The sequence below is a fragment of the Pongo abelii genome, chromosome 12 (assembly GCF_028885655.2).
Source record: "Pongo abelii isolate AG06213 chromosome 12, NHGRI_mPonAbe1-v2.0_pri, whole genome shotgun sequence".
In the NCBI taxonomy this organism is placed as follows: domain Eukaryota; kingdom Metazoa; phylum Chordata; class Mammalia; order Primates; family Hominidae; genus Pongo; species Pongo abelii.
Window position 1 is genome coordinate 92048223 of NC_071997.2, and position 20481 is coordinate 92068703.

The following is a 20481-nucleotide window of genomic DNA, read 5'->3' on the forward strand; positions in this document are numbered from 1 at the left end:
ATAAAAAAATATATCTTTATCATTAAAAGGTTGGGAACATTCCTTTTAAAGATCTTGAAGGATGAAAATTAACTGGGTAGAGAAAAAAAAAGTAAGATTTTAAGTAGAAAGAATGACACCTATGGAGACCATGAGGACAGAGGCAATTTTTTTTTTTTGGAAATCACTTTGCTTTATTGCAGAAACCTCAAAGACTTTTACTGAATAGCTAACAGAAGGCTATGGTATGTATACAACAGAGTCCTCTTTTCAAAGAATAGCAATCAGTTTCTATTTTCTGTTCATTCAAATAAAAGCTATGTTCCTGATGGTTTTGAAAGAACATCAATACTTTTCTGTGTGAGCTACTTTGTGTGAATGAGTATATTTAAAAAGTTTAGGCCAGGTGCGGTGGCTCATGCCTGCAATCCCAACACTTTGGGAGTCCGAGGCAGGTGGGTCACTTGAGTTCAGGAGCTTAAGACCAGCTTGGGCAACATGGTGAAAATCTGTCTCCACCAAAAATACAAAGATATCAGCAAGATGTGGTGGCACGCACTTGTGGTCCCAGCTACTTGGAAGGCTGAGGTGGGAGGATTGCCCGAGATTGGGAGGTGGAGGTTGCAGTGAGCCGAGGTCACGCCACTGTACTCCAGCCTGGGCGACAGAGTGAGACCTCATCTCAAATAATAAAATAAAATAAAATTTAAATTAAAAAAAGTTTAAATGACAAGACAAAACAGATAGCTATCTTGTATGCGATAGACCTTAAGTGTGAGATGGGGCATTCTGGTTTTTGTGTTTTTTTTGAGACAGTCTCACACTGTTACCCAGGCTGTAGTGCAGCGGCGTGATTTCTGCTCACTGCAACCTCTGCCTCCCGGGTTCAAGCAATGCTCCTGCCTCAGCCTCCAGAGTAGCTGGGATTACAGGCACCCACCACTATGTGTGGCTAGTTTTTTGTATTTTTAGTAGTGATGGGGTTTCACTATGTTGGCCAGGCTGGTCTTGAACTCTTGACCTCGTGATCCACCAGCCTCAGCTTCCCAAAGTGCTGGGATTACAGGCGTGAGCTACCGCGTCGAGCCCGGGGCATTCTTTTTTTTTTTTTTTTTTTTTTGAGATAGGTTCTCTCTCTGTCTCAGATGCTGAAATGCAATCGCATGATCATAGCTCACGGGAGCCTCAACCTCCTAGCTCAAGCAATCCTCCAACCTCAGCCTTCTGGGCAGCAGGGGCTACAGGCGCACACCATCATGCCCTGCTAATTTTTTTTTTTCTTTTTTAATGTATAAGTGGGATCTTGCTATGTTTCCTAGGCTGGTTTTGAACTCCTGGTCTCAAGCCATACTCCCACCTCAGCCTCCCAAAGTGCTGGAATTACATGCATGGGCCACCATGCCCAGCCAACAAGATTTTCTTTATGTTATGTGAACTCTAGTTTTGCAAGATTTTAATAAGTATTCCATGAAGAAAAAGAAATGCAGTCAAATAAATTTGAGAAATACTGGGTTAAACACCTGAGGTCAAGAGTTCCCTGGCCAAACCCCGTTTCTACTAAAAATGCAAAAGTAGCCAGGCGTGGTGGCATGCTCCTGTAATCCCAGCTACTCAGGAGGCTGAGGTGGGAGGCTGAGGTGGGAGAATTGCTTGAACCCGGTAGGCAGAGGCTGCAGTGAGCCAAGATCGCACCATTGTACTCCAACCTGGGTGACAGAGTGAGATAGCATCTTAAAAAATAAATAAAAATAAAAATGAATAAAGAATGAAAGACACTTGATGGCATGATACACATTACAATATATACCATAATGTTAAGTGCCATTTACCTAAGTGTGTTTCTCAGAACATTAGTTCTATATAACATCTACTGTAAAATGTTCCAAAGTTAAATATATTTGAGGAATGTTGCACCCTTACCCTTCTTTCAGAAATGTATGATAATATTAGAACATTAAAGTCTCCAACAAGTTCTGGAAGAGGCAAACATTTTGATGTGAGTGGAGAGGAAGGTGTTTATGGCACAAGGATGGAAGATAAACCCAGAGAAGCAGGCAATGCCAAATCTTGAAGGGGTTTGTATACCTTGCTCAGGAATATGACCATAACCGTGAATCTGTGGGAAGCAGCTGAATGATTTAAATCAGCAGAAAGATAAAATCAGACCCAAGCTTAGTAAAGACCACATTGGATACAATGTGAAAAGGAGCAAGGAGGACCTCCAGGCAGAAGGCCCAGAGACCAGTTGGTTAGATTGGTTCCAAACCTGAGTGATTGTGTAAGTGGTTATGATAATTACGGATATGGGAGCAGAGGAAGAAGAGCAGGCTGAATTAGAGAAAATAAGGATGTTTCAACTTAATTATTTTTCCATAAGTTCTCATCTTCTTTCCTTTAACATGTTAAGAAATAAAAAAGTTTATATATATATATATATATATATATAAAATTAATAAAGAGTATATATAATTGTGGCCAAAAATGTTAATTTTTTGGCCCTGAACCTAACATAGGCTCCTAGGGAACTGTGTTTATTTACATGCACAGAAGAGGCAGAGATGAACCAGTCTAGCCCTTAGCGACAAGAGCGGTGATAGTCACCCATTCTCACCTCTTGCTCACTGATCCCATCCCCCATGATTTCCAAAAGTAAGAAGGCACCTCTTCACACTCACTTAGTGACAATATTTGCAGGAAAAGAGACCTAAGTCTTTATTAGGAATGAATGAACTCACCAAGAATATGGTTTTTACTTGGGTACACTTACCTTTTGCCAAGTAGTGTCTGTTATGCCAAGATCCACACTAGCAGGCAGCATGCAGGAGGAAAAAGCAGCTTCTCTGCCACTTCGGAATGGCTTTCTTTCCTACATCACTGAAGATAAGAGACATTGTTGATTTTATTAGGGTAGTTCAATTAGCAGAGCAAACAGATTTCTAGACTGGAGAAAAGGCTAAATGACTTGTCCTTGATCTAGAGAAATTACCTAGGCAACCAGCACTTCACTTTCTGTCATAAATAGGCCTGGTGGTGAGTGATGTGTTATTTAAATGAATGAGTCCCAAACCTAGGTGAGTCTGATGTGGTTTGCGAACCACTGGCACAAATATAGATCATAGGAAGCTTTTTAAGTGCATGTAATTCATTTGGCCAAAAAAGGGGGGATAAACACAGCCCAGGAAAAATATGTGGAATCAAGCAAAATGTATAATATCTCAGTAAACAATGTATAGCAATTTGAAGAAAATATAATAGTATTGTAATAAACAATGCTTGATTCCAAAAATGTTTGGTTATTTTAAGGTATGACTCAAATGGGGTAACAGTACCAACCAATTATAACACTTTTTTTTTTTTTTTTTTTTACTCTTCTGTAGCAAGCAGTGTTCTTTGGCTGCAGTGTGAGAAGCAAACTCTAAGCAGAAAATAAAAATTGTGGAAAGTCATAGGGTGGTTTATAGGAATAAAGGGTAAGACAATGAGGAAGCTGAGTAGAGACATGAAACATTTAGCTTTAGAGATCTGAGTAGTGGTACCAGACAGAAGTTTCTCATAGGAGGACAGTGAGAAAAACAAGCTTCTTTTTAAGTCAAGTGACAGCTTTTATCAATGATATTCAAAGAGGAAAGAGCCTGCATGATGAAGAATAGTATTTAAGAAAGGGAAAACATGTACTTTAGAACTCCTGTAGCAGAGTTGATCAACATCCTTGCACTTTAGAACTGATTCCTTAATAAATTATACTTATTTAAAATTGGAAAGAGCCCAATGAGTATTCTATACAGAGAATATACCAGCCGGCCATGGTGGCTCACTCTTGTAATCCCAACACTTTGGGAAGCCAAGGGAGGGGATCACTTTTAAGCCAGGACTTTGAAACAAGCCTGGACAACATAGTGAGACCCCATCTCTACTAAAAAGTTAAAGCCAAGCCGGGTGCTCTGGCTCACACCTGTAATCCCAGCACTTTGGGAGGCCGAGGTGGGCAGATCACAAAGTCAGGAGATCAAGACCATCCTGGCTAACACGGTGAAACCCCATCTCTACTAAAAAAATACAAAAAAAAAAATAAAATTAGCCAGGCGTGGTGGTGGGCGCCTGTAGTCCCAGCTACTTGGGAGGCTGAGGCAGGAGAATGGTGTGAACCCAGGAGGCAGAGCTTACAGTGAGCCGAGATCATGCCACTGCACTCCAGCCTGGGCGACAGAGCAAGACTCTCTCTGGAAAAAAAAAAAAATATTAAAAATTAGCTGGGCATGGTGGCACATGCCTGTGGTCCTAGTTACTCGAGAGGCTGAGGTGGGAGAATTGTTTGGGCCCAGGATTTCAGGGCTGCAGTGAGCTATGATCACATCACTGCACTCCAGCCTAGGAAACGGCAACACCCTATCTCTGATTAAAATATAGATATAGATATAGATATAATCTTAAAAGAAGGCAGCAAGAGAAGTAATAATAATACTTTAAAAAAACCTGGATATACTACCTTTACATTAATCAAAGTGATGCAAAAAGGCAGGTAGAGTGCAATGATAAGCTTACTAAGGCTGGTAAGCTACAATAGGTGACTGGAGGAAAAATAAAAGAAGGAAACAGCTTTTAAGTGGAAAAATAAAACTTGCTTTGGTCAGAATTTAAAATAAACTCAAAATTAATTCTTTTTGATGCGTATGAAATCTTATTAAAATGAATACCCTTTACTGGATCATGAGGATACTCAACCCTAGTCAATGGATCATTTTAGTTAACTGCTATTTAGTTCAACAGAAATTTCAGACAGTAATTTGGATGATGCTTTGGTGTTGTCATAGAATTAAATCCAAAAGCCTTTATGATACAATGATAGAGTTTATAAGAGTAATTGCATGAGTAGTATGTCATTTTCCTAATACCACAGTAGGCAGAGTATTTTCATTGTGGGGCCTAGTATTCAATTATATACTTATTATCTATTTGGCTTTAAGCAGGCATTTTAGCCTTTTTGATCCTTAATCTCCTCATACACATGGAGACTAGTAAGTAATTACTAGCCCTGCCTAACTCACAGGGTTGCGAAGTAAGTCAGGCAAAATTATTGGTGGTAAAATCACTTTGCAAACTACACAGCATCCTACAAATGTAAGGGTCAATTATATTTATGTTGACATATTATTTAATAATGAGCATTAGGAGAGATGTAATGCTTTGAATTTCCTTACTAGAGATGATAAAAGCAGTATTAATAGAATTCAAGTTGTTAACAATCATTTGGAGTAATGCTTCACAAACCAAAACAACTTTTTTAAAGTTACCTTCAATGTATTAAGTATATATTGTATGTTGTTAAAAAGTAATTTGAGTCTGTGATACATGAATCTTCACAAGCAATTTCTTCTTAAGACCATGTGAAAAAACAATTTTTAAAAAAGCTGCAAGCCTGGGCAACCTAGAGACACCCTGTCTTTACAATTTTTTTTTTTTTTTAATTAACCAGGCATAGTGGCATGTGGCTGTAGCCCCAGCTACTGGGAGATTGAGATGAGAGAATCGCATAAGCCTGGCAGGTTGAGGCTGCTGTGATTTTGCCACTGCACTCCATCCTGGGCAACAGAGAAAAACCCTGTCTCAAAAGAAAAAAAATAACTGCAGTTGCAACAACACCATTGACATGACAGAGCGTGAGCATAATTAATACTGCATACAAATATAATCTCAAAATATTAGAAGCAGATTCACTGCTCAATTGTTCAGAAAATGATAGGGTATGTTTCTTTTGGGTCAAATTGCTGAGAATTTTTAAAAATTGCCCTTAAATAGAAACTGCACTGTATTTTTATCTGGAGAAAACAGTCTGTGGGAACCCCCTTCTGCCTCCTATATCTTGGCAGTGGGAACTACTGCCTCAGATTAGGACTATTTATTTACTGACACCTGTGGCAACAATGTGCTTTATCTTGCATAAATCCTAATATCATAAGAACTCCGTTGTACTTTAGTATGGTATATGATCCCAAAAACAAAAATCTTGATGTGAAATATAAATGCTTCAATAGAATATTGTTAAATAAAATATTTCTATAATGCCAGAGAGTCTTATGCAGTCTCTTCACCAGATGTCACTTTGGAATAAACCCTCTGCCATTTCTGAGTAAAAGTCACTGGACCTTTCAGTGAAGTGATTGAGTTAAAGTCATCCCCTTTAATTTGTTACTGAGTGCATTCAATAGCATATAGAAATGTCAGGGCTGGGGCTTTTAATGGTGTCCCTAGACAATGTAGCAACACTTCGTGGAGACACTGCCCAGGTGCCTCATTTCTGTAGGTTTAGGGACCATTCCCCTGTTGTTTTTCAGGCTCACAATAAGAAATTGAAGTTAGTCAAATTGCTAAAAACTTCACCTACAGTGAGACCTGATCACTTTCCAGGTTTCTTGATTTGTTAAAGCACACTGGCTAAGATTCCAAATGTCTACAAATGAAGACTAAGTTAGACCCATAAATTGCTTCGGGGTTCTGAAAAGAAAAACGCTGTATGAATACCAAGCAGTGATATTATCAGTTTATCTTATGGCAATATCTGACACTTCTCAAGCCTACAGGATTACACACATTTTAATAAAAGTAGTGTTCTATAGAACTTACTTTCATATAACTACATTATATTTTTATGTTTGGGAGAATGTAGGTGGTAGTAAAGATATTTTCTTTTGACGTCTTCCCTCCAATGTTTCAAATGCATTAATACTCAGCGGGTGAAACTGAAATACATTTTATTCTTCAGAATCATTCTCTTGTGAGATCTCAAATGATTGTTAAATCAGGGTTGAGTGAGCTGCAACTGGATGTGTCATTCATTGATTTTTTTTTTTTTTTAGTAGTGATTTGACATTTCTATGCATGTTAACACCCTCTTTTGGTAATAAAACACTTGAGGCCAACTCTTTCTCTGTTCTGTCTTGAAGACCTGCTGTTCTTTCTCATTTTTCAAGTGCTTCATGAACAAATAAAGTAACTTGACATCGTTGTTAAGAGGAGTGTTTCAATACTCTGGACTCACTGATTGTGCTCTGAATAATTTGCCTCGCTTTTTGCATTATAAAAGCAACCAGATGAAAAAGAGCCTTACATCTAAGCATAGAAGAGTTCTAACAAGTGTAAAGGCTTCCCAGGCTCCAGCTTGCCTCCCAGGATTCTAAAATAAGTGCTTAAAAAATGGCATTGTCTAGTGAGACTGCTAGTTGGGGAGGATTGGGTGAAGAAAATAAGTGGATGTTAATCTCCCGGAAGTCAAGAACTTCATCTTATTTACGGTTGTACTCCATGTTGTGATGGGCCTCATCAGTGTCTTACATAGTTATAGGAACCAAAACAGAAAAAGAAAAAAAAAAAAAAACTATTTCTGAATCATCAAGTGGTCTTTTTTGTAACATAAAGAGGAGGGAAGGTTTTCCAAATGAAAATTATACTGGTAAGAAATCCTAAATGAAGCACAAAATATGAGTTTGGGGAATACTGTTTATGTAGTTATTTGTCTGTCTGTCTTTCTGTGTCTATGATATTTGTGTGTGACATACGAGGTATGACTATAAGGAGACTTAAAAAGCACACAGTTTCGACAGTTCATATTGTGACCGTGTGGTTTAACTTAATAAGGTATGCTAAAGTGCTTTGCAAACTGTAAAGTATTATCCAAATATGACACATTGCAATTATAGTTTGTCCTACAACAAATATTTATTGAGCAGTTCCTAATGTCTATATCAATAAAATAACTACATTGGTAGGGACCAGGAAGAATACAATGACTTTACCCATAACCATACAACTACAGAAAAGAGAAAACAATGAATATAAACATTGATGACTGACCATAGAGGAAATGTGTATTAAACAATACTTAACCAGGAGGTATGCTTACCCGTCCAATATACAAGTTGGCTTTGTAATATATTGACTCTTTTATTCTCAATTGTAATATATTGAATCTTTTATTCTCAATTGTAATATATTGAATCTTTTATTCTCAATTGTAATATATTGAATCTTTTATCCTCAAAGCGCCACTTTATCATTGTAATTTCAAAGCATAATAGCTCAGAAGTTTTCATTAAGAACAAGAATAAGAATAAACAGAAGGACTTTTTCTGTCCTTCATAAACAGTATCGCAATCTGTGGATGCAGTGTAAACGCGGCTGCAAAAAGAGAAGAGACGTGAAACTTTCAAGACAGCTCTCAATAACTGCATACCTGGAGTGACTATTGATTGTGTTTCCATTTATTCTCAGCTTCAATCACTCCGTCTTGCAGTTGGACGACACCTCTCATTCAAAATAAACCTTCAGTTCTTGATTGTTCCATATCAGGTAGCTGCCATTTCCAGACATTTCTTGATCAGAACACATTGCTTTGAGTTTTTCCTCTTTACATCCTTGATACAAATGCATAAGCACAGGGATGACACACTTTGGAACACTATGAAACACCTTCCAGAACTTACCAGTGTTATTTCACTCCATAACAAGTTAAAAACAAATCACAATGACTAATGCTGTCACTGATGAGCTATAGTTGCCATTTACCTCTATCTGTGGATAAGACATTTGTTGAGTATTTTGGCCCAGAGATTCACTTCCTCTGTCAAATGTGGTTAAAATTTTACATGCAGGATGAAAAGACCAAAGAAAAGCAGAGTGATTTACTGAGCTTGCTTTCCCTCAGAAAACAGCCTCATTAGAGTAGTTTGTCGACAGTTCTAAACTCTCTCAAGATAAGCACTGGTTTGGAAAAACATATGTCTCCATGTAATGTCTGTGCATTTAAAAATAATGTACCTTTTTCCTGTGTTAATAAATAGCATAGATGTCATGTTTAATAGTTTATGGGTTTAGGTGGCTGTGATGAGTTTCCAGACATCCTAAAACATGTTTAATAACATGGCATTTTTGCAGCCTTTTATTTTCCTTTGGTACCAATGGCTGAGTGAGTACTGAGAGCTACCCTGCCTTATCAGGCTCACCATCGCTACTCAACTATCCTGAATTAGTACCAAACTAACCTATCTTATTCAAACTAGCTTTAACTAGCTTAACAGGATGCCTTCTTATTTATCAGTGCCTTTAAATCACCCTAAGAACAAAATGTTCCCTGGGGTTCATCTAGGCCACTGAGAGAGAATGCTTAGGTATTCCAGCATTTTTCCCTCCACTCACTTATCCAGCAATTCCAATCAAAATATCTTTGAATTGCCTACCTTTATTTTAGCTCATCTCTTCAAGCTCTTTCTGTTACAACTCAATGAAACAAAATGCAAAACAAAGAACTAACATGCAAAAAAAATTACTTTTCTTCATTGTACTTTATTTAGCATTAATGTCTCTGCGTGTTCTATACAGATAGGCCCATGGACATAATCAGACCTAACTAGGCTGTCTGCATAGGAAGCTAGAATAAACATTAAATGATACGTTAGTATAAGTAATTAGTAAAGGCTTTCAGCACTGATTTTTATAGTCAATATCCAATGACAATCTCATTAACTGCACAATAAGAATGAATTAAGGGAAATATCATTTCACAAATATTTATTTAGGAACTTATTTAAGAATAAGAATACTATGTTAGGTACTATAAACAGATTATAAATTTCATAATAGCTGCAGTTCCTGAGCTCAGGAATATGCTAATTCAGTTAAAAAGGAGGATCTCCAGTTCCAATAGAGAGCAGAAATAATTGAATGCTGGGGTTTTTCTGTTTTGTTTGCTTTGTTTTGATTTTTTTAAAATGAGTTATAGACTTAAATTCTTTTTGTCTTCTCCTAGAGGGAGGTGCCTTTGTACCACACAAAGGCAAAAGAGTCTCAGTGGGGCTGTCTATTCTATTGTTCAGGGGCTCATAAATAGAAGCTTGAGCAATATCCTTGCAAATAAAGAGAAAACATTTCTTGCAGATCATGGGACATGAGTTTGGAATGAAGTGGAAGCAAGAGAGCCTCTCATTTACCATGACACAAAAGGGCAAAATTAAACTCTGTGAGGCGATTTAAAAATTAGGTGAGTTTACCAAGATCATCTCCATGGTTTCTGCCAGGTCATTTAGATCCAAATTCACAATAATGACTTGATCATTTAATCTGAAATACAAAAATACATAATGCATATTATCAAATGTTTTAACAATACCAACAATACATGAATCAAATGTTTCTATTATTTAAGGCTATTAGAATGTTTTAAGAGACTCCTGGATGCTATGTCTTATGGTAACTACAAGGATTCTGGTTTCCAATGCTTTGGGCAGAATTTAAAATGCAAGTGATCATATAAGCACAACTAGCTGAAACCTGAGCACTTCATTCTGACCAGTGATTACACACCACTATATCTCTCTTCCTCCTCCTTCTCCTCTAATATGTTTCATATTAGATTGAGTAGCTAACTTGGAAAGTAAGTCGTCCCTTTAGGAAAAACAAAAATGTTAGGTATTTTCTTCCAGAGAGTACCAAGTGAGAACTCAACAGACTACTTGTCTCTGCAAACATGTGACTTTATGATTACTCCAGTATTCTGTCATCATCAAATCTCATCAACCAGGAACATTAAATCTTATAGAAAACAGCAATCTTGATAATGTCATAACCGCTTCATTTAACACACCCAAAGTCAAAGTGCTGAGCTTGCTACACGGGCACTTTGGTTTTCTACCACTCCCTTCCATTATTCTAGGCTTCAGACAAAGAGTAAACTGTTCACAATTGCCAAACAGATTCTGTACCATGTTGCTTCTTGGCTATTATTCAAACTCTTATGTCCACCTGGAATTTCTGCATTCCCTTTTACCATTCATTCACTCAGGAATTCAGGGCATGTGTGTTTGTCACTTGATCCGCACCTGTCTAAATCCTACCCCTGCTTCAAGACCTAGAAGTCTTATTCAAAACAACGAAATTACCCCATGAAATCTTCATTTATCCTTCTGATCAGAACTGGTTTATTCATCCATCCATTCACTCACTTAAATAAATATTATATTAAAAACCTACTGTTGACTGGGCTTGGTGGCTTATGCCTGTAATCCCAGCACTTTGGGAGGCCAAGGTGGGTGGATCATGAAGTCAGGAGTTTGAGACCAGCCTGGCCAACGTGGTAAAACCCTGTCTCTACTAAAAATACAAAAAATTACCTGGGCATGGTGGTGCATGCCATGTAATCCCAGATCCTCCAGAGGCTGAGCCAGGAGAATCGCCTGAACCCAGGAGGCGGAGGTTGCAGTGAGCCGAGATCCTACTGTGTACTCAGTCCTAGTCATACAAGTGATTGTATTGTATTGCATTGTATTGTATTATTTATCCAGATACTTACTGAAACTAGAAATCTATGGGGCAAACATATAACCACCCTCTCTCAATCTCTTACATTTAATGCATCAACTCTCAAATTTCTTTATTAAATATATCTAGGATCCATGGACTTCTTTTTACCTCTGCTGCCATGATCTTAAGCCATAATCAACCAAGATATCTTCAGGATTGTTCAATAAAATGCTAACCTTTCTCCTGTATCTTTCATTAAGACAACAGCATGAATGATCCTCTAAAAATGTAAATCTCATCATATTGTGCCTTTGCCTAAAATGCTTCATTGACACAATCCTAAATAAAGTAATCTAAGAAGGTTCTTCTGAGAACTTTATGTCTAAAATGAGACCCACAAGATTTACAGATGCTAGCTATTCAAAGAACTAGGGAAAAATCAGTGACATCATCAACGGAGTGAAAAAACAAGCCTCAGAATTGGAGAATGTATTTATAGCATTGGGCTTATTACAGAATTAAAATAATAGAAGGCACAATTGTCAGCTCCTCCACAACAGAGAGTTGAAGAATAACAAGTAACAAGGAACATAGCAAGATCCCAGTTTAAAGTATGCCCAATCTAAATAGAAGGATAGGATGCAGAAAAAAACATAATGCCCAGTGTTAGGATATAGGACTGGATCTCACCAAGGACCGGTGATCCAAGCAGCACCAATCAGTGGACTGAGAAGCTCAGAGTTTTAAATGTGTAAAGCTTCCATCTAAGAATGCCGGCAAAGTTGAAGGGTTCCACTTCATCCAGACACTTCAGTGCTTAATCATAGAGTAGAAGAAAATGACCTCAGAGTTTCACTAGCTAGTACGCCACTGGAATAAAATAAAACTTGTTTTCCTAAAAATGAACGCAGGTATTGGAAGATGATATATGTTGTTAGAATCAAGGCATGCAGTCATGGAAGATGAGATCACAATCTCACATATTACAAAGAAGTTACATTTTAGACCCACTCATGTTAATATATAAATGAAATGATGCTTCATTTGCCATTTTATGCCTTGTCCCTAGCTCCATGCCTGCAATCTTTAATGACTATTTTCAGGTACCCTTGCTTTTGGGTTGTTTATAAGAGCAGAATATAGATGAGGGTGTTTGTGCAGCCCTGCAAAATTAGGGCTATGGTTACATAGCCATCAATCTGTGGAGACCTCGCAGAAAATAGAAAAATGTGATTAAATGTCATTCAGTCAGTCTGAAGGAGAAAGGCCAGAGAGAAAAGCACATAGATTGACATGAGGGAAAATTGAAAGTCAGAAGAAGAATCAAAGAAAAGTTTGGAAGTTTATCTCCATAAATATTCACTGTAGACACCAGAGGCAGGAGAAGCCTACTCTCTACAACATGCTTAGATTTGTAAGAGAATGAGCCAAGTCAGGAAAGTACCAGCCTTGGAACTATATTAAATACATACAGCTTTGTCAATAGATCTGTCTTTCTCATGAAATTTTAAAAAATGGTATATTATCTACAGTCTCTGGCTGAGGAAATTTAGCAGTGAAACATGCACTGAAAATTATGTTTTAAAAAGGTTAATTGAGTTTTGGTGTTAAGGTTTAGAGGTAAAATTAATCTAATTAAAAGGGACCAAAAAGGCAATGGCTCTCAATCCTGGTGGCACAAAGAAAAATTTTGAATATCTTGACCATTTCTCCGAAATTCTGATTTAATTGGTCTAGGGAGGGTGCCTGAACATAGTCCTACTCCTCCCTTCCTTCATTTTTTACTTCCTTTCTTCTTCTCTCTCTTTCTGCAGCTATTTGGACGTGAGGCAATAAGGGCCTGAAATAGAATAGTAGCAATCAAAATGGAGAATAAATTAACATAAAGAGACATTGTTAAGGAAAAAAAATGACAGCTATCTTGACGACTAAAACCTAGCTGAACTTAGGGAAAAAATCTTTCATACATCAATGAAAACTACAGTCTTACAAGGCTAGTGGTCTATTTTTCCATTAGAGAAAAGAGAGACGATGATGGTTAACAGTAAAGTAACCAAAATATTTACTAAATTACAAATTAGTATCAATAACAACAGAAAGCCCCGCCTACCTCAAATTTTTCACTTACTTGTTTGAAAAAACCTTCTGGCTCCCCATTGGCTCTGGTAAATTCTAATCCCCTTAAGCTGTCATATAGAGCCTTTCTTTTATTTTTTATTATACTTTAAGTTCTGAGATACATATGCAGAACCTGCAGGTTTGTTATATAGGTATATAGGTAATATAGGTATATATATACCTATATATATATATATATATATATATATATATATATATATATATATACACGTGCCATGGTGATTTGCTGCACCCATCAACCCCTCATCTACATTAGGTATTTCTCCTAATGATATCCCTTCCCTTACCCCCCACCCCCCAACAGGCCCCAGTGTGTGATGTTCCCCTCCCTGTATCCATGTGTTCTCATTGTTCAATCCCACTTATGAGTGAGAACATGTGGTGTTTGGTTTTCTGTTCCTGTGTTAGTTTGCTGAGAATGATGGTTTCCAGCTTCATCCAAGTCCCTGCCAAGGGCATGAACTAATCCTTTTTTATGGCTGCATAGTATTCCATGGTGTATATGTGCCACATTTTCTTTATCCAGTCTATCATTGTTGGGCATTTAGGTTGGTTCCAAAGCTTTGCTATCATCAGAGTGAACAGGCAACCTACAAAATGGGAGAAAATTTTTGCAATCTAGCCATCTGACAAAGAACTAATATCCAGAGTCTACAAGGAATTTAAACAAATTTATAAGAAAAAAACAACCCCATCAAAAAGTGGGCAAAGAATATGAACAGATAATTCTCAAAAGAAGACATTTTTGTGGCCAACAAACATATGAAAAAAAGCTCATCATCACTGGTCATTACAGAAATGCAAGTCAAAACCATGATGAGATAGCATCTCACACCAGTTAGAATGGCAGTCATTAAAAAGTCAGGAAACAACAGATGCTGGAGAGGATATGGAGAAATAGGGACACTTTTACACTGTTGGTGGAAGTGTAAGTTAGTTCAGCCATTGTGGAATATGGTGTGGTGGTTCCTCAAGGATCTAGAACCAGAAATGCCATTTGACCCCAGCAATCCAATTACTGGTATATACCCAAAGGATTATAAATCATTCTACTATAAAGACACATAACTGGACGGAATATCAACGCAGAGGAAATTTAACCTTGGTCGAAATGTTTTTAGCAGAACAATAAATTGGAGATTTACTATTGTTGATGATGATGTCATTATGAATTCATACATTAGAAATGTAACTCAAGTGGAGAATGAACTTATATAGGATTCATTTGGAATGAATAGGAAAATATATTGAGATGAATGGGAAAATAAGCCTATATGGGATTCATTTGGAATACTTTGGAAAAATCAGAGCAGAAGCTCTTTCCAAGAAAGAGACAATGGACATCATGGGAACAGTGTTGGAAAAAAAAATTCTACTGGATTCAAGAGATATTTGTAATGAGCTTATGGAATTTGTGGTGACTTAAATGATTGGTGGGTAGAGAAGGAATGAATGTCACTGAACTTTCCAGTTTGAGAGACTGAAAGAGTGGCACCACCATTTGTAATGAATGAATCAATAAGACAATGAGAAATGGTTTGATTGGGAGAGAGTTAAGATGTTTAGATTAGGATTTGTTTTACTTGAGGTCACTGCAGTAGTTCCTGGAGAAAAGGTCAAATACAGTGAGAAATGTAGAGTACAGAAGGAAGAGTGTTGTAAAGAGAAACAAAGATTTAAAACTTCGAAGCTTATTCATTGTAGTTGTGATCATGAAAATTAATGAAATAAGGGCAGAGAAAGAAATAGAAAAGAAGCTAGAATAGATGTTGAGTTTTGTACCTGACACCTAGTTGATCTTCAAGTCAGATATTCAAATTGAAAGCACAGGCCTTTATTTTTAGAAGAAAGCCATAAGAAAGCTTGTGGACCTGTAATTTGTAGATTAACTGTATTTTTAAATAATGACATAGATTTTGCCACATTTAACAAAAAATGTTATCTAAGGAGATAATTGAAGTAAACTGACAATTCTTAACTTTCTGTGGAATTCAACCTTGAATGTTAGCATCCAAAAATGTGAGGATTAAAACATTTTATTGAAACTCTAATTAGTTTGAGGTAATTAATAAAATTTTAAGGTAATTAGTAAAAATAATAAATATAATAGTTAATAATAAATTTTAAGGTAATGAATAAAATCATTCCAGTGGAAATGATTACCAAATCCCAAGGTCTATTAAATTTTAGCTATGATAGGGTTGGTCATAATATTGATGCTTCCACAATCTTTCTGACTTGACACAAAATCTACAGCTATGTCCAGGAATTCTCGTATTTTTAATTTATTTTTATTTATTTTTTTGAGACAAGGCCTCACTCTGTTGCCAAGGCTGGCCTCCAATACCTAGGTTCAAGTGATCCTCCTACCTTAGCCTCCTGAGTAACTGGGACTACAGGTGCATGCCACAGTGCCAGGCTTCTCAATTTTTTTTTAGCCCCTGGATTGAAAATCGAAACGTAGTACAACATAATGCTAAAAAGCTAAAAAGCTTGTAAATATTTTTTTTTTGAGACAGAGTCTTGCTCTGTTGCCCAGGCTGGAGTGCAATGGCACAATCTCAGCTCACTGCAACCTCTGCCTCTCAGGTTCAAGCGATTCTTCTGCCTCAGCCTCCTGAGTAGCTGGGATTACAGGCGTGCACAACCACGCCCAGCCAATTTTTCTTTTTTTTTTTTTTTTTTTTTTTTTTTAGTAGAGATGGAGTTTCACCATGTTGGTCAGGCTGGTCTCGAACTCCTGACTTCATGATCCACCCGCCTCAGCCTCCCAAAGTGCTGGGATTACAGGTGTGAGCCACCATGCCTGGCCAATAATTTTTAACTTAAATTTCTAAATAGCTCCTATTATGCTCAAATTTATATATCATCCTTTAAAGTTGCAATCTATTTTGTTTGTTTTGTTTATATTTTCTCATTTGTCTTCTTCCTGGGAATATTTATCAAACCTAATGCTAACTAAAGGGATGAGGCATTTGATTCCCTCAGTCATAGGGCAAACACAACTAGTTTTACGTGTACTTTGTGGTAGAAAAACGAGTAAGTACTTCTGAAGACATAGGTGGTTGAAACTTCTCCTTCCAAAAAGATGGAATAGACATACTTTTCCCTGTTTCTCACACTAAGTACAACTAAAAACCCAAGACACTATACAAAAATGAACATAAAACTCTGAGAAGTAGAGAGAAGAAAGCGGGCTAGTAAGGGGGTCTTAAAACCCATAAATGACATGATAATGAGTTCCCTTTTGTCCTCTTTATATCATATATCCCCAACTTAAAGCCAGACATAAGAAGAAAAAAAAAGAAAAAGTCCTAACACAAGTCTGCTGTCTTTGGCCAAAGGACAAATAAAGGAGTTGAATGGAAAGACAGAAAAATTTTAGACAATAACTTCTTACTTCAGCTAACTAGCACCTCAACAAATGCCAGCAAAGGCCAAGTAGAACATTTAGACTTCCATCGTCCCCAGTCTGTCATGAGGGCCCCACAACATCTGCCAAGGTGCTGCCAGAGAAGACTGAGTAAGCAGTTGGGACCTTCATAGTCAGCACCTATAACCATCTCATGCCCCAGTGAAGGTCAATGGAGAGAGACCACTTGGAGAGCCTGGACTTCCACACCCATCAGGTAGTATGAGCCATCCCTACTTCTCTTCACTAGGGTGATTGTGGAGGCATAGAGAGAGGCAGAACTTTCACCATTGCCCAATGGTAATGGTGTTACTTCTCCTTCATGGTGTCATGGATACCATAGGGGAAGCATTTAGTACAATGAGTCACTATAACTTCTTCCACTAGGGAGTATCAGTGGAGGCCTAGTGGAGAGCCAACTCTCTTACCTACAATCAGCAGTAATGAAGACCCATTCCTCTGGTGTCAATGGAGGTCTAGTAGAGAACCTTGGCATTAACTCCCACTTGGTAATAATTAGCCAGCAATTCCCCATCCCCACCAGCATCGTGTCAGAGGAATCATGTTAATACAGAGATTTATGTGAGATTCAGTGTTATAATATAAAGCTCAAACTGTCCATATTTCTGTCAAAAATCACTTGTCATATCAAGAACTAGGAAGATCTCTGACTAAGTGAAGAAAAGACAATCCAAGACGCAAGCAATGAGAAGACAAATATATTAGGATAATCGACCAAATATCTAATGCAACCATATGAAAACATTTCAGTGAGCAATTACAAACATGCTTGAAACAAATGAAACCATGCAAAGTCTCAGCAAAAATATAAAAGATATAAAGAAGAAAAATGAAAAGTTTAGAGTTGAAAAATATTATAATGTAAGAAGCTCAATGGATGAGCTTAACAGCAGAATGGAGGAGGCAAAGGGAAAATTAGTAAATTAGAAGGTAATTAGAAGAAAAATATAAAAATTACCAAATTTACACAACAAAGAGAAAATAGACTGGAAAACAGTTTACCCTCATGGATATGTGGAACTATAATCTGACTTTGGGTCATTGATGACTCAGAAGGAGAGGAGAAAAAGGATGATGGGAGAAATTAGAAATAGAAGAAATAATGGCTGAAAACTGCCCAAATTTGACAAAAGATGTAAATCTACAATTCAAGAAGCTGAATGAATCCCAAACAGGATAAGCTCTCTCACACACACAAAAAGCTACATAGTGAAACTTCTGAAAACTAAAGGAAAAGAAAAAAATCTCAGTTGTGAGAAAGAAATAACACTTTTCTTTCTAAGGAAAAAACTACTTGAATGACAGTGGATTTCTCACCAGAAACTATGGAAGACAGAAAGAAGTGGCAGATAATTTTTAAAGTGATATAGAAAATAATTTCTTAAGCCAGGATCCTATACCTAGTGAAAATATCTTTCAGAAATGCACAGGAAATCAATATATATGTAGACTAAAACAAACAAACAAGCAAACAAAAAAACAGAGGCAATGCTTCCTGGTAGACGTCTCCTAAAAGAACAGCTAAATGACGTTCTTTAAACAGAAAGCAAATAGGTTTTTTTGTTTGTTTGTTTGTTTGTTTTTTTAAAAAGGAATGTTCAAATATCAGGAAAGAGGGAAGAACATGGTAAACAAAACTATAAGTAAATTAGTACAATTTTATTCTCCTCTTCTGTTTTCTAAATTATGTTTGACAATTGAAGTAAAAATTATAAAACTACCTGGTATTATTTTAAATCTATGTAGAAAAAAATATTTAAGATAATTGTAATATAAATGTGGGAGTGTAAAAAGATATAAAGAAAGGTAGAGCTTCCAAATTTCACTCAAACAAATAAAATGATGACACTGGTAGACTGTTATAAGTTATCTATATACAATATATAGTAACACCTAAAATAATCATGAAGACAACAATACCAAGAGATATATTCAAAATATTAAAGATAAATAAAAATTGAATTTTTAGAAAGTTTCATAAATGTAAAGGAAAGCAGAAAAAACAGTAAATGAAAAACAAAGAAAACAAATGGAAAACAACGAAAAAAGAGAAACTCAACCTCTAGCATATTAATACTTGCATTAATGGGGTAAACGTTCTAAATACATCAATTAAAAGCCAGAGATTGGCAGAGGTGATTAAAAGACATGATCCTGTCTACAAGAAACTCACTTCAAATGCAACAATATAGGAAAGTTAAAAGAAATGAGGGAAAAATACACATCATGCAAGCATTAGTCAAAAAAAGCAAGTGTGGCTATAATTATTTCAGATGCAGTAGGCTTCAAAGCAAAGCAAAGCAGCAGAGACAGAGAATGACAAGGGTCAATCAACCAAGAAAATATTGCAATCTGAATTGAGACAAGAAATAGACAAATCAACAACTACAGTTAGAGACTTCAACACCCGTCTCAAAAACTGATATAATAACTGGATATAATATCACCAAAGAGATAGGACTTAAAAATACCACCAAGAGTTGGTGGGTGCAGCGCACCAGCATGGCACATGTATACATATGTAACTTACCTGCACGTTGCGCACATGTACCATAGAGCCTAAAGTATAATAATAATAATAATAATAATAATAATAATAATAAAAAGAAAAAAAAATACCACCAAGAAAGAGAATCAATTCCTTGAAAAACACAAATTACCACAATTCATCTGATACAAAACAGATCACTTGAATAACTCTGTAACTACTAATAAAGTTGAATATGTAGTTTTAAAATTCCTCCCCCAAACCATCTCCAGGCACAGATGGTTTCACTGGAAAATTCAACAAAATGTTTAAAGAAAAATTCACACCGATTCTATACAATCTCTGCCATAAAATGGAAGAAGATGTAATGCTTCCAATTAATATTTTAAAGTTAATTCACCCTAAGTCTCACAACTTCTGCAAAAATTAACTCAAAATAGACCATAAACTTAAATGTAAAACATAACAATATAAAAGTTTTAGAAAAAAATACGAACAATCTTCAGGGTTTAGAGCTAGCCAAAGGTTTTTCTTAACTAAGCACCCAAAAAAAATCCATAAATGATAAAATTGATGAAGTTTTATGAAAATTTAAAACTAATCCTCTGTGAAAGTCTCTTAAATAAATAAAAAGGTAATCTATAGACAGGAGAAAATATTTACAAGTAATATACCTTTCAAAGGACTAATATCTGAAAACTCAAAATCAACAGTTTAAAAAATCTAATTAAAATATGGGCGAAAAAATTGACATTTGATCAAAGAGCATATGGCAAATAAGCACATAAAAATTTGATCAAGTATTAGCCACTGGAGGAATGCACATTAAAACCACAATGAGATATACACTAACCAGAATAGCTTATAACCAAATGATTACAAGGTTATAAGAAAACTGGATCAATCATATGTTGCTGCTTGGAATGTAAAATTATATAGGCACTCTGGAAGACAGGAAGTTTCTTGAAATATTAAACATGCTGTCACCATATGACCCAGCAACTATAATCCTGGACATTTATCCTAGAGAAATGAAAAGTTTATGTGTACATAAAAACCTTACACAAATGTCCACAGTAGTTTTATGTGTGATAGCTAGACAGTGAAAACAACTCAGATGATCTTCAGTAGGTGAATGGTTAAACAAACTATG

General features: G+C 36.4%; 1 long non-coding RNA gene across 4 annotated transcripts in view; it reads right to left on the reverse strand.

Moving 5' to 3' along the window:
- Positions 1–20481, reverse strand: part of LOC112132016 (uncharacterized) — a 44316-nt gene that overhangs the window by 15123 nt on the left and 8712 nt on the right. For all 4 annotated transcript variants that reach the window (XR_008522448.2, XR_008522449.2, XR_010136219.1 and 1 more), the window contains 3 exons: positions 10020–10089; positions 8207–8387; positions 2747–2853 (listed from right to left, as the gene is read on the reverse strand). This is a non-coding gene — a long non-coding RNA (uncharacterized LOC112132016). The remainder of the gene's footprint in view (positions 1–2746; positions 2854–8206; positions 8388–10019; positions 10090–20481) is intronic.